Source organism: Phyllobates terribilis, unplaced genomic scaffold (assembly GCF_046119375.1).
Source record: "Phyllobates terribilis strain yellow unplaced genomic scaffold, ASM4611937v1 Scaffold_3__8_contigs__length_932513732, whole genome shotgun sequence".
NCBI classification, from domain to species: domain Eukaryota; kingdom Metazoa; phylum Chordata; class Amphibia; order Anura; family Dendrobatidae; genus Phyllobates; species Phyllobates terribilis.
This window is the reverse complement of record NW_027362763.1, coordinates 284970039-284982733: the sequence shown is the minus strand read 5'-3', so window position 1 is coordinate 284982733 and position 12695 is coordinate 284970039. Positions and strand designations below refer to the sequence as shown.

At 44.1% G+C, this 12695-nt stretch overlaps 1 pseudogene; it reads left to right on the top strand.

Moving 5' to 3' along the window:
- Positions 1-2547: 2547 nt before the first annotated feature.
- LOC141258532 (transient receptor potential cation channel subfamily V member 6-like) overlaps positions 2548-12695 on the top strand; it is an 83251-nt pseudogene continuing 73103 nt past the window's right edge.

Genomic DNA, 12695 nt, shown 5'->3' with positions numbered 1-12695 from the left:
TTTATTTCAGTTAATGTTGATGATTATGGCCGACAGCCAATGAAAACACAAAAGTCATTATCTCAGTAAATTAGAATACTTTATAACAGCTTGAAAATATTTTTTTAAATCCGAAATGTTGGCCTACTGAAATGTATGTTCAGTAAATGCACTCAATACTTGGTCGGGGCTCCTTTTGCATCAATTACTGCATCAATGCGGCGTGGCATGGAGGCGATCAGCCTGTGGCACTGCTGAGGTGTTATGGAAGCCCAGGTTGCTTTGATAGCAGCCTTCAGCTCATCTGCATTGTTGAGTCTGGTGTCTCTAATCTTCCTCTTGACAAAACCCCATAGATTCTCTATGGGGTTAAGGTCAGGCGAGTTTGCTGGCCAATCAAGCACTGTGATACTGTTGTTTTTAAACCAGGTATTGGTACTTTTGGCAGTGTGGACAGGGGCCAAGTCCTGCTGGAGAATGAAATTTCCATCTCCAAAAAGCTTATCGGCAGAGGGAAGCATGAAGTGCTCTAACATATCCTGGTAGACAGCTGCGCTGACTTTGGTCTTGATAAAACACAGTGGACCTACACCAGCAGATGACATGGCTCCCTAAACTATCACTGATTGTGGAAACTTCACACTAGACCTCAAGCAGCTTGGATTGTGGCCTCTCCACTCTTCCTCCAGACTCTGGGACCTTGATTTCCAAATGAAATGCAACATTTAATTTCATCTGAAAACAACACCTTGGACCACTGAGCAACAGTCCAGGTCTTTTTCTCCTTGGCCCAGGTAAAACGCTTCTGGCGTTGTCTATTGGTCATGAGGGGCTTGACACAAGGAACGCGACACTTGTAGCCCATGTCCTGGATACGTCTGTGTGTGGTGGCTCTTGAAGCAGTGACTCCAGCAGCAGTCCACTCCTTGCGAATCTCCCCCAAATTTTTGAATGGCCTTTTCTTAACAATCCTTTCAAAGCTGCGGTTATCCCGGTTTGCACCCTACTATTTGTCTATTGCTGGTGCTGCACACATCTTTTTATTTTAGTTAGATTTCTAGCTAGATGGATAGATAGATATGTGGATAGATAGATAGATATGTGGATAGATAGATAGATATGTGGATAGATAGATAGATATGTGGATAGATAGATATGTAGATAGATAGATATGTGGATAGATAGATATGTAGATAGATAGATATGTAGATAGATAGATATGTAGATAGATAGATATGTAGATAGATAGATATGTGGATAGATAGATAGATAATAGATAGATAGATAGATAGATATGTGGATAGATATATAGATGGATAAATAGATATGTAGATAGATAGATAATAGATAGATAGATAGATATGTGGATAGATAGATATGTAGATAGATAGATAGATAATAGATAGATACTGTAGATAGATAGATGTGGATAGATAGATATGTAGATAGATAGATATGTAGATAGATAGATATGTAGATAGATAGATAGATAGATAGATAGATAGATAGATAGATATGTAGATAGATAGATAGATAGATAGATAGATATGTGGATAGATAGATAGATCTGTGGATAGATAGATATATAGATGGATAGATAGATAGATATGTGGATAGATAGATAGATAATAGATAGATAGATAGATATGTGGATAGATATATAGATGGATAAATAGATATGTAGATAGATAGATAATAGATAGATAGATAGATAGATATGTGGATAGATAGATAGATAAATAGATAGATAGATAGATCTGTGGATAGATAGATATATAGATGGATAGATAGATAGATATGTGGATAGATAGATATGTAGATAGATAGATAGATAATAGATAGATACTGTAGATAGATAGATATGTGGATAGATAGATATGTAGATAGATAGATAATAGATAGATAGATAGATATGTGGATAGATATATAGATGGATAGATAGATGGATAGATAGATAGATATGTGGATAGATAGATATGTAGATAGATAGATAGATAGATAATAGATAGATAGATATGTGGATAGATAGATAGATAGATAATAGATAGATAGATATGTGGATAGATAGATATGTAGATAGATAGATAGATAGATCTGTGGATAGATAGATATAGAGATAGATAGATAGATATGTGGATGGATAGATAGATGGATAGATAGATAGATAGATAGATAGATATGTGGATAGATAGATATGTAGATAGATAGATAGATAGATAGATAATAGATAGATAGATAGATATGTGGATAGATAGATATGTAGATAGATAGATAGATAGATCTGTGGATAGATAGATATAGAGATAGATAGATAGATGTGTGGATAGATAATAGTTACAGTAGATAGATGGATACAGCAGATAGATAGAACATAGAGGGATGTTACTGTTGAGAACTACCAGTATTTTGTTAATCATTTTGTTCTGCCCCATTTCCACGTCTCGTGAACACTTGACTTTCTGCTGTGATTAACACATTGCTTGTTATGTGAATTCACATGGCAATCACATCCAGTCACAGCTAGAATATGTGTTGCTCAGTGTTGTTTTCTAGGAACTTAACACAGGAGGGGACATCAGAAGCTCGCTGAGGGCCAGACTGCACTCTTGTCTTGAGGCATCACACTACCTGTTCTCTAATGAATCACTTTATTTTGATAATTGTGTTAAAGTCATGTAGTAAGTTCCAGCATTGATCTGTATGGGATCAGAACACCAGAGTGATGGTGAAATACGACAACCACTGCACATCTGTTTACTGTACACATCTTGCAGGAAGGCCGCAGGACATGTCGTTAGATGACACAAAGAATCCCTTTTGGACACGTTGAGTCTTTTAAGTTGAAGAACATATTTCTTTATGGGAAAACCAGAGCTATGAAAAGAGATCAATGTCGGAACATCTGGTCTGCAAATACATTTGGCAAAATGACTCCTGGAAAGAGTATAATCAATATGCAGAACTGCCAGGAAAACAGAAACAAAGGGTAAGTCCTAAATATATCATGAATATTGTCTGCGGCATTACCCAACCGGTATAAGCAATGTCCGACATGAAGTGTTAATTAATGGTATGCGAAAGTGGGATGAGGTGAATGGTCGTGAAGATGGGACAGTAATATTCAGGGTCATGTGTAAAAACAGATGACGTCAATTTTAGGTAGATAAATATAAAAAAATGGAGCATGCATGTGGGTCTTATCTTTGAAACTTTTTGATCTTTCACCATCAGTTTTCTGTTTATGGGTTTAACTAAGATGGCGCAGATGTGCCAGAAAAATCTTATATTGAGTACTGATATTATAGGGCCAACAGCTAGTGACACAGGGCAGAAGGGGGACACATCATGTGTGAGAAGATGTGATATACACGCAACATTATTTTACTCATTTAGGTATATTCATTTTATGATTATTCAGTTAAGTATATTATTTGCATTATGCTCTAACAGGAACATTTTATCCCCACTGGTCATATTTGCTAGAAAGTGTGTTTGAGAACTTTAGGCCAGCACGGTGGCTCAGTGGTTAGCAATGTAGCTTTGCAGCACTGGGGTCCTGGTTCAAATCCCACCAAGGAGAACATCTACAAGGAGTTTGTATGTTCTTACTGTGTTTGCGTGGGTTTCCTCCGGGCTCTCCAGTTTCCTCCCACACTCCAAAGACATACTGATAGGAAATGTAGATTGTGAGCCCCAATGGGGACAGTGATGAAGTCTGTAAGCACTGCAGAATATGATATAACTGTATAAGCAATGCATAATAAATACTAATAATTATGTAAAATTTTTTCCTTTTTGCGGTTGCTGGTATTATCCTCCTCTCCTCGTGATTATAAAATGTAAGTGTGCAATTTTTTCATTTACAATGGGGGCAATTTATTATCCCCTCTACACTAGTATTCTGGTGTTAAAATTTGCCACAAATTGGATTTGTGCAAAATTTTGCAACTTTTTGTCTTTTCGCTCAAACCCAACACTTTTAAAAGAGCGAGTATGGATTAGAAAAGGGGGTATGATCTATCACATCATGACAAATGGACTATAATGCGCACCAGAAAATTGGGAGACATTGCAGCTGAAACCTAATTCAGCTTGTGGCTGAAGCAGATCTTATTTTTGGTGCTCCTTACTCCACCAGTCTAGAGGATCAATAAAGGACATTCCATTCTTGATAACATTTCCCTATGTGTTTTATATTTACTACAGTTTTCAATATCTCTACTTGCTGTCCATAAATAGAATTTTTTTACACTCCTAGGCTGAATATAAACTCTAGTTCTAAAACTTCTCACAGATGAGAGCTTGTTGAACTTGTATTTAGTCTATTCTAGGCAATCCTCAGGGCTAAACAGCCTGTCCTTTACACTGATACAGCATATTATCAGGACTAAGGGCAGACTTCTGCTGCTGTTTTAAATAGGTGTTCGGATGCAACAGCGCAGAAGATGACAACACAGTGGTAACTTAACCAAAGATTGTTCATTAATTTAACACAACAGTCTAGATGTTTAGGATACAGAATTAAGAAGATTTGTCAAATTATTGAAATACAGTGAAGTATTTTGCAATTTAAATGTATTTCTTAGGTCAGCTCTCTGTCTCGGGTCGTCTCGATTTCTACAGTTGGCTATCTCTCGGATCCCTTTCCCTCACTCAAGGCTTCACTTCACTTCACTTCACTTCACTGGTCTAGTCCGTGCTGGTAGTTGCGGCTATAAGCTGGCTCAGCTATTTCCATACATCTGTCCTGATAGAACTTCAACCGTCGACTCCTCCCCTCCTCTGCCCTCCTGGTCCCTTTATAATATCTAACTGCGACACAGCTATCACCTGAGCTGGTGTATCCTCCAATCCCTTCCCCCAGGGAACATGCACTTCACTCTTCAGTTCCTGCTAATACAATTCTCCCTCCTTTCCCTTTTCCTATTGTCTTTGACCAGCAGATGGCGGTGTTCGCTCGCAGACACTCTGTTAGGCATTAACTGTGTGAGTCTTCTCACTTTTCCATCTCTTTATAGCGTAATGAGATAATAGAGGATATATTAGGTTTGTTTGTATTTTTAGCATTTGCTTTTAAACAAGAATTGTCCCATTTACCAACAAGAAGCAGAGACACAACTTTGCTTTATTTACATACACACAAAAAGCCATTTAAAGGTGCTCAATTTAAAGTACACATGTCATTTCTTACAAAACCTGTGGCAAAGCATAGCCCTTATCAGCAACAACCAGTTAAAACTGCTTTTGGTGCACATATCAGTCTAGTTTGTCCAGGAACTACTCGGATTCTCTTGATCAACATAAAATTGCCAAAACTTTGAATACTACAGAACATAATATTATCAAAAGATTAAGATAATCTGGAGAAATTTACATGCAGAAGGGACTAGGCCGATGGTTACTATTGGACGCTCGTGATCTATGGAACCTCAGACGGCAATGCATTATAAACAAGCATGATTCGGTCTTGCAAATCACTGCATAGGCTCAGGAATACTTCCAGAAATAATTGTCTATGAACACAATGACTGCACCAAACTATGTAGGATATTAAAATTCGATCTTGATATTATGATATTGCAGAACGATCTGGATAAGATGACTGAATGGGCAAACACTTGGCAGATGAGGTTTAATGTAGATAAATGAAGAGTAATGCACCTAGGACGGAGTAATCCTATTGCTACTGTAAGGTGGCTGCCGGACAGGTCGTGGACGGGAGGTATGTGTCCCCGAAGTGCCAAGCTTCGGTGATGTAGGACCCGGAGAAGCAGGCTCCTGCACACATAGTGCTGAGAGGAATTTAATGGGCCCGGATTACAGGGCCGGGTTTTACGAGCAGCTGAAAGAGCTGGGGGGGGGGGGGGGGACAGCTGCTCACTTACCTCCAGTCCAGGTCTTGGAAGGCTAATTTAAGACAGCTGCGCCTGTCTCAGTCTCTGTGTTTGTTGGGCAAGGTGAGCAGACCTTGCAGGTGCTTCTTAGACTCTGCAGGAGATGGAGAACCTGTTTAAACATATGTTGCAGGCACAGCAGGCGCAACAAGCGCAGCACCAGCATCAGCATCAGCAACAGCAGGCTCAGCAGGTGCAGTTCCAGCAGCAGTACCTGCAGAGCCAGCAAAGCATGCAGCAGAGCCAGCAGAGCATGCAGCAGCAGCATCGGGAGCAGCTGCAGCAGCAACGGGTGCACCACTGGGCCTATTGCAGTGACAAACCTCCCTGGTCCCAGATGTTCGGCCACCTACACCTGGTCCAAAAGTGGTTGCAACCTGAATCTTCCTCCCCAGCACAGATGGTGGAGAAAGTCATTATAGACAGGTTTATACACTCTCTCCCGAAGTCGGTGAAATCCTGCGTTGCCCAGGGAGATCCCCATAATGCCGATGACTTGGTGGGGTTGTTGGAAAGATACCAGGAGGTTGAGAGTCTGTTGGGAAAACAAGGGGTTGTAGCCTCTCAATACTGGGGTTCCCAAAAGGCGGCGGACACCCAAAAGAAGGGAGCTAGCGCCACACCTGGGGGGCGTCCTAGAGTTCGGGAGGGGTCTGAGTTGCTGCCCAAGGTCCCACCCTATAATATAGTGTGTTGGAGATGTCAAACTCTGAGCCAATGGACTGCAACATGGGCCAGCGTTGCTCTTATTTTGCCTACCCCACCTGCAGCTCGGTTCGTCAACATGGCGAGGGCCCTCAGGCATGCTCAGGGTCAGTAAACGGGGCACAAGTCTCTGGACGATTGGACTCAGGAAGTTTGGTGACCTTGATAAGGGCCACACTCCCTCATCGGCTGGTTCCTGGGAAGGTGGTGGGTGTCCGGTGTATCCATGGGGACGCTAAGAACTATCCTGTGGCCCAGGTGGATGTATACACGGACTGTGGCACCACATCTCATGAAGTGGCGGTCGTTAAGGACCTATTGCATCCCATAATAATTGGACGTGACTTTGCATTATTCTGGGAAATGTGGGGGAAAGCGGGGACACCTGATTGCTCAGATGACAGCCAGATCGCCCCTAAGGAAACTTACCCGCAGAACATAGTAGATGAGTTTCCCATGTGTGTGCTGGTGGGCGATGAGAATGAGACAACATCCCCTGAGGCCAATATCCCTGAGCTGGAGGTGTCCGAGGGAAACTTTGGAACTGCCCAACTCAGGGATTTAACTCTGAAAGGGGCCTTTGAAAATGTTACTGTGTTAAATGGGGTGCCTCAGGAACCGGGGGGCTGACACTCGGTTCCCTCATTTTGCTGTGAATGGGGATTTGCTGTGCAGAGTAACCAAGCCAAGGGGTGAGGTAATAGAACAGTTGCTGGTGCCAGAGCCCTATAGACGCAGGGTGTTAGACATGGCTCATTCTCATGTGTTGGGTGGTCACCTGGGTGCAGACAAGACTCAAGAACGGATCCTCCAAAGATTCTACTGGCCAGGTTGCTATAGAGAAATAAAGAGTTATTGTCGTTCCTGCCCCACATGCCAGATAACCTCCCCAGTGGCCAACTTCCGCAGTCCCCTAGTGCCCCTACCCGTCATCAAGGTTCCATTCGAACGCATAGCAAAGGATCTAGTGGGGCCTCAGGTCAAGTCCGCCCGAGGGCATCAGTATATCCTGGTGGTATTAGATTATGCTACACGGTATACCGAGGCTGTACCACTACGAAACTCCTCCACCAGGTGTATAGCCCAGGAGTTAGTCCACATGTTTTCAAGAATGGGGTTGCCTAAGGAGATCCTAACAGACCAAGGAACTCCATTTATGTCAAAGGTCATGAGGGGATTGTGCAAGACACTGCAGATTGCACAACTGAGAACCTCCGTGTACCATCCCCAGACAGACGGACTGGTTGAGAGGTTTCACAAAACCTTGAAAGCAATGTTGAGGAAAGCAGTGCAAAAAGGATGGCCGAGACTGGGACTATCTGCTTCCCTATCTGTTGTTCACCATCAGGGAAGTTCCCCAAGCTTCCACAGGTTTCTCCCCGTTTGAACAACTCTATGGACGACACCCTCGAGGACTCCTGGATGTGGCAAAAGAGTCCTGGGAAGCTGAGACCACTCCCTATAGGAGCGTGGTGGAGTGCGTTGCCCAGATGCAAGAGAGGATTGCGCACGTGATGCCCATTGTGAGGGAGCACCTCCTCAAGGCACAAGAGGCACAGTCCAGGGTGTATAATAGGTCGGCCAGGGTGAGATCGTTCAACCTAGGAGATCGAGTGCTTGTGCTAGTGTTAGAACCCTCCTGTTAGTTTTTTTCTATTTTGTGGTCACGTGACCTGCTGCCTATTTATTCCAGCTCCGCCCTTCTGGCTTTGCTGGACTTCAGTGTTACTTTGACTCTTAATCTAGCCAGGTGCTTTGTACCTATCTCTATAGTTTGCTTGGTCCTTGGACCTCTAAGTGTTTTTGTCTGTTTGTCTTTTTGCTCCGCTACAACTTCTGCTAGGAGGTGTCCAATTTTGTCCCAGTCCTTAGTACTTTTAGGGACCCTTCCCTTATATCTATAGGTCTGCGTTCAGACTAGCTGAGGACGAAGGCGGGTCTGTTCACAAGGAACAGGTTGCCCGCTGCATCGTAGGGACTCAGCTTAGTCCTATTGTAGGGACAGTTTTCCTATCTTTCCTTAGTTCTTGTAGCAGATCATAACAGCTAGTGCCCACAGTGGAGAGCAAGTTCATGGCCAAGTGGCAGGGCCCCTATGAGGTGGTAGAGAAAGTGGGGGGAAGTCAACTATAAAATCCACCAACCAGGGAAGAGGAAGCCCTACCAAATTTACCATGTTAACTTGATTAAGCTATGGCAAGATAGAGAGTCCGCGGAAGCTCCCTGTTTAGTGGCTGAGGCTGAGGCCGATGTGAAAGAGGTCAAGGTGGCAGAGTCACTGTCACGTGCCAAAAATCAACAGTGCAAAGAGTTGTTACAGCGAAATAAAGAACTGTTTTCGGAGTTGCCAGGACTCACTCAGGTCATAGAGCATGAGGTTCTCACAGAGCCTCATGTTAGCGTCAATCTAAAACCATACCGGATCCCCGAAGCCAGCAGAGAGGTGATCTCAAAAGAAGTAAGGCGGATGCTTAACCTGGGAGTCATTGAAGAGTCCAAAAGTGGATGGTCCAGTCCTATAGTCTTAGTGCCGAAACTGATGGGGAATGGCGGTTTTGCAATGACTATAGGAAGCTGAACGAGGTCTCAAAGTTCGACGCCTACCCAATGCCTAGGGTAGATGAGTTTATCGAAAGGCTAGGACCTGCTCGGTACATCACCACTCTGGACCTCACCAAAGGATATTGGCAAATTCCCCTGTCCAAAGAGGCCAAGGAGAAGACAGCCTTCTCGACGCCAGACGGATGTTATCAATACGTCAGGATGCCGTTTGGGTTGCAGGGAGCTCCGGCCACCTTCCAGAGAGCCATGGACCGGATCTTAGCACCCCACAAAAAGTATGCAGTGGCCTACCTAGATGACATCGTCATATTTAGCCAGGACTGGGAAAGTCATCTGGACAAAGTTTAAGCCATACTTGATGCCCTAAGGAAGGTGGGCTTTACTATCAACCCGAAGAAATGTGCCATGGGGATGGAGGAAGCCAAGTACCTAGGGTACGTGGTTGGTAGAGGGGAAATAAAACCACAAATAAATAAGGTCGAGGCGATCTTGAACTGGCCACAGCCCCTCTTGAAGAAGCAGGTCAGGGCGTTTCTAGGCATCGTGGGCTACTATCGAAGATTTGTCCCTAACTTTGCCCTGATAGCAGCCCAGCTGACGGATCTTCTGAAAGGGACAAAGTCAGCTATGGCCAAGTGGTCCCCGGAAGCAGAAGCGGCCTTCCAGGAATCGAAACTGGTCCTCTGTAAACAACCAGTCTTGGTGGCGCCCAACTTCTCCAAGGAGTTTGTGGTCCAGACGGATGCATCGGATGTCGGGCTGGGAGCAGTCTTGTCCCAGGAGATTAACGGAGAAGAACACCCTGTAATATACCTCAGTCGCAAGCTCTCCGCTTGTGAGAAGAACTACTCCATTGTAGAAAAAGAATGTTTGGCCATTAAGTGGGCGTTAGACACTCTGAGGTATCACCTGTTAGGAAGAAGGTTCAGGTTAGTGTCAGACCATGGCCCACTGAGGTGGATGCGAGAAAAGAAGGGGAACAATGCCAGAATGACTAGGTGGTTCCTGGCTCTACAAGATTTTAGTTTCCGGGTAGAGCATAGGCCCGGGAAACAACATGGGAATGCTGATGCCTTGTCAAGGGTTTATTGCATGGTGACAGAATGTGCCAAGCCCCCCGGCTTTGGGCAGAGGGGGGTTATGTAAGGTGGCTGTCGGACAGGTCGTGGACTGGAGGTATGTGTCCCCGAAGTGCCAAGCTTCGGTGATGTAGGACCCGGAGAAGCAGGCTCCAGCACACATAGTGCTGAGAGGAATTTAATGGGTCCGGATTACAGGGCCGGGTTTTACGAGCAGCTGAAAGAGCTGGGGGGGGAACAGCTGCTCACTTACCTCCAGTCCAGGTCTTGGAAGGCTAATTTAAGACAGCTGCGCCTGTCTCAGTCTGTCTGTGTTTGTTGGGCAAGGTGAGCAGACCTTGCAGGTGCTTCTTAGACTCTGCAGGAGGCAGAGAAAAGCACCTTGTTTAAACGGCTGAAGCCATGCTCCATGGACTTGTTATTTTGAGCTTTGTTCTGTTATTCCTTTTTGTGCCAGGAAAAGGCTGTTAATTTTGTTCTTAACTGGTGTATGGACACTAAATAAACCACCAGTTTGTTTGAACTTGTGGACTGCATCACTGTGTGAACCCGTTCCTACCTCCAACGCAGCTCAGTGAGTACAAATCCCTACACTACATATACATTAAATGGGAGTATACTCGGGACTACAGAACAGGAGAAGGGTATTCTGATTACAAGTAAGCTGAGCAGCAGTACTCCATGTCAGGCAGCAACTGCAAAAGCAAACAAGATTTTAGGATGTATAAAATGAGAAATAAAATCCCGCGATCCCAACGTACTGTTGCCCCTTTATAAATCACTGGTGAGACCACATCTGTAGTATGGGATCCAGTTTTGGTCTCCACATTTTAAAAAGGATATTCATAAGTTAGAGTCAGTTCAAAGGCAGCAACTAGATTATTACAAGGGATGGAAGGTCTCTCATATGATGGGAGGTTGAAAAAGTTGAGTCTGTTTAGCTTAGAAAAACGACACCTCAGAGGAGATCTCATATACATGTATAAATATATGTGTGGTCAGTACAAAGGACTAGCACATGACTTATTCCTTCCAAAGACCATACTAAGGACCAGGGGGCACTGATTACTGGTGGAAGAAAGGCGATTCCAGCACCTAAATAGGAAAGGGTTCTTTACAGTCAGAGCAGGCAGGCTGTGGAATGACCTACCACAACAGGCAGTAATGGCAGATACTATAACAGCTTTCAAAAAAGGACTGGTCGATTTCCTCGATAGAGGTAACATTGTGGGTTTCAGTTAAATTAGACAAAATGTTACAACTATAGTAGTACATTTAGTACTGTAATAGTAATTACATAACTAGGTTTGATCCAGGATTCTTGTACTGATCGCCTTTTCTCGGGGTCAAAAAGGATTTTTTTTCCCCGTGATGCAAATTGGCTGAATGTGTCCTGGGGTTTTTGCCTTCTTCTGGATCAACAGATTTAGGCATTGGGATTTTAGAATCACAAGGGTAATAGAAAATCTAAAACTAAATGAAAAATTATAAACAGGTTCATTTTTAATTGTTAAAGTGCAGCAACAATAAAAATGGTAATAATACATTTGTGAGGCCTAGTCCCAGTTAGTTAGTAAGTTAGTGTAGTGTTAGTGTAGAGAGTACAATTGGGGGAGGATGGTTGAACTTGATGGACCTAGGTCTTTATTCAACCTTTGTTACAAAGAAAAAAGGGGAAGCGCCCCTAATGCAAACCATACAAGGTGGATTGAACACTTTACGCATCCTGGGAGGTTGTGCACGCAGGCAAAACTCTGCACGAGTAGGAAATAAAATACTCCCTGAGGCTTGCAGCTTCACCCACTGAGTTCCAACGGGAGTCCAGGAATTTGGATGACGGATGATGGGAATACATGTGACTCACCCCTAGAGGCCGATGACAGATCACTGGGGTTATCACGGTGGCTGACCCAGGGCGGTCAGTGCACAAAGGGGTATCACTTATTAGTAAAAAGTTCAGAGAGTTCGTGACGCCACCTGTGGTGTCTGGTGAGGATCACCAGCGCTGCAACAGTCCTCTGAGGCAGATGTCAGGGCAGCTAAAGATGGTACAGCTCCCCACAGGTGGAGCGGGCCTCAGGGAAGTGTAAAAATAGATGAAAGGTGCGCTAGGCATTGTAGTGCGGAGAGGAATAATGGCGCTGGTGAAGAAACAGACAGAGTCTGTTCGATGCAGTCGTCCAAGGCTTTACTTACAGTTCTTAGGCAATTCACAAGTGCACTTTACAGATGAAGGCCTCCCTCGTCGCGCTGCGTTCACTGGGCAGGGGTTCAATCCTTCTTCAAGCAGCTTAGCAATGCCCGGCGGAACCCCACTTTCTCGTGTTCCTACTTTGACCGTCTTTACACTTGGTCCTTCTCTCCTCTGCCCTACGCTGCCCACTCTCAATCCCGCTCGGGTATGCTGAAGTCCTTCCTGTACATTGGATCCGGGACCAACCTGACCCCCTGAAGATTAGAATGACGCAACAGATCC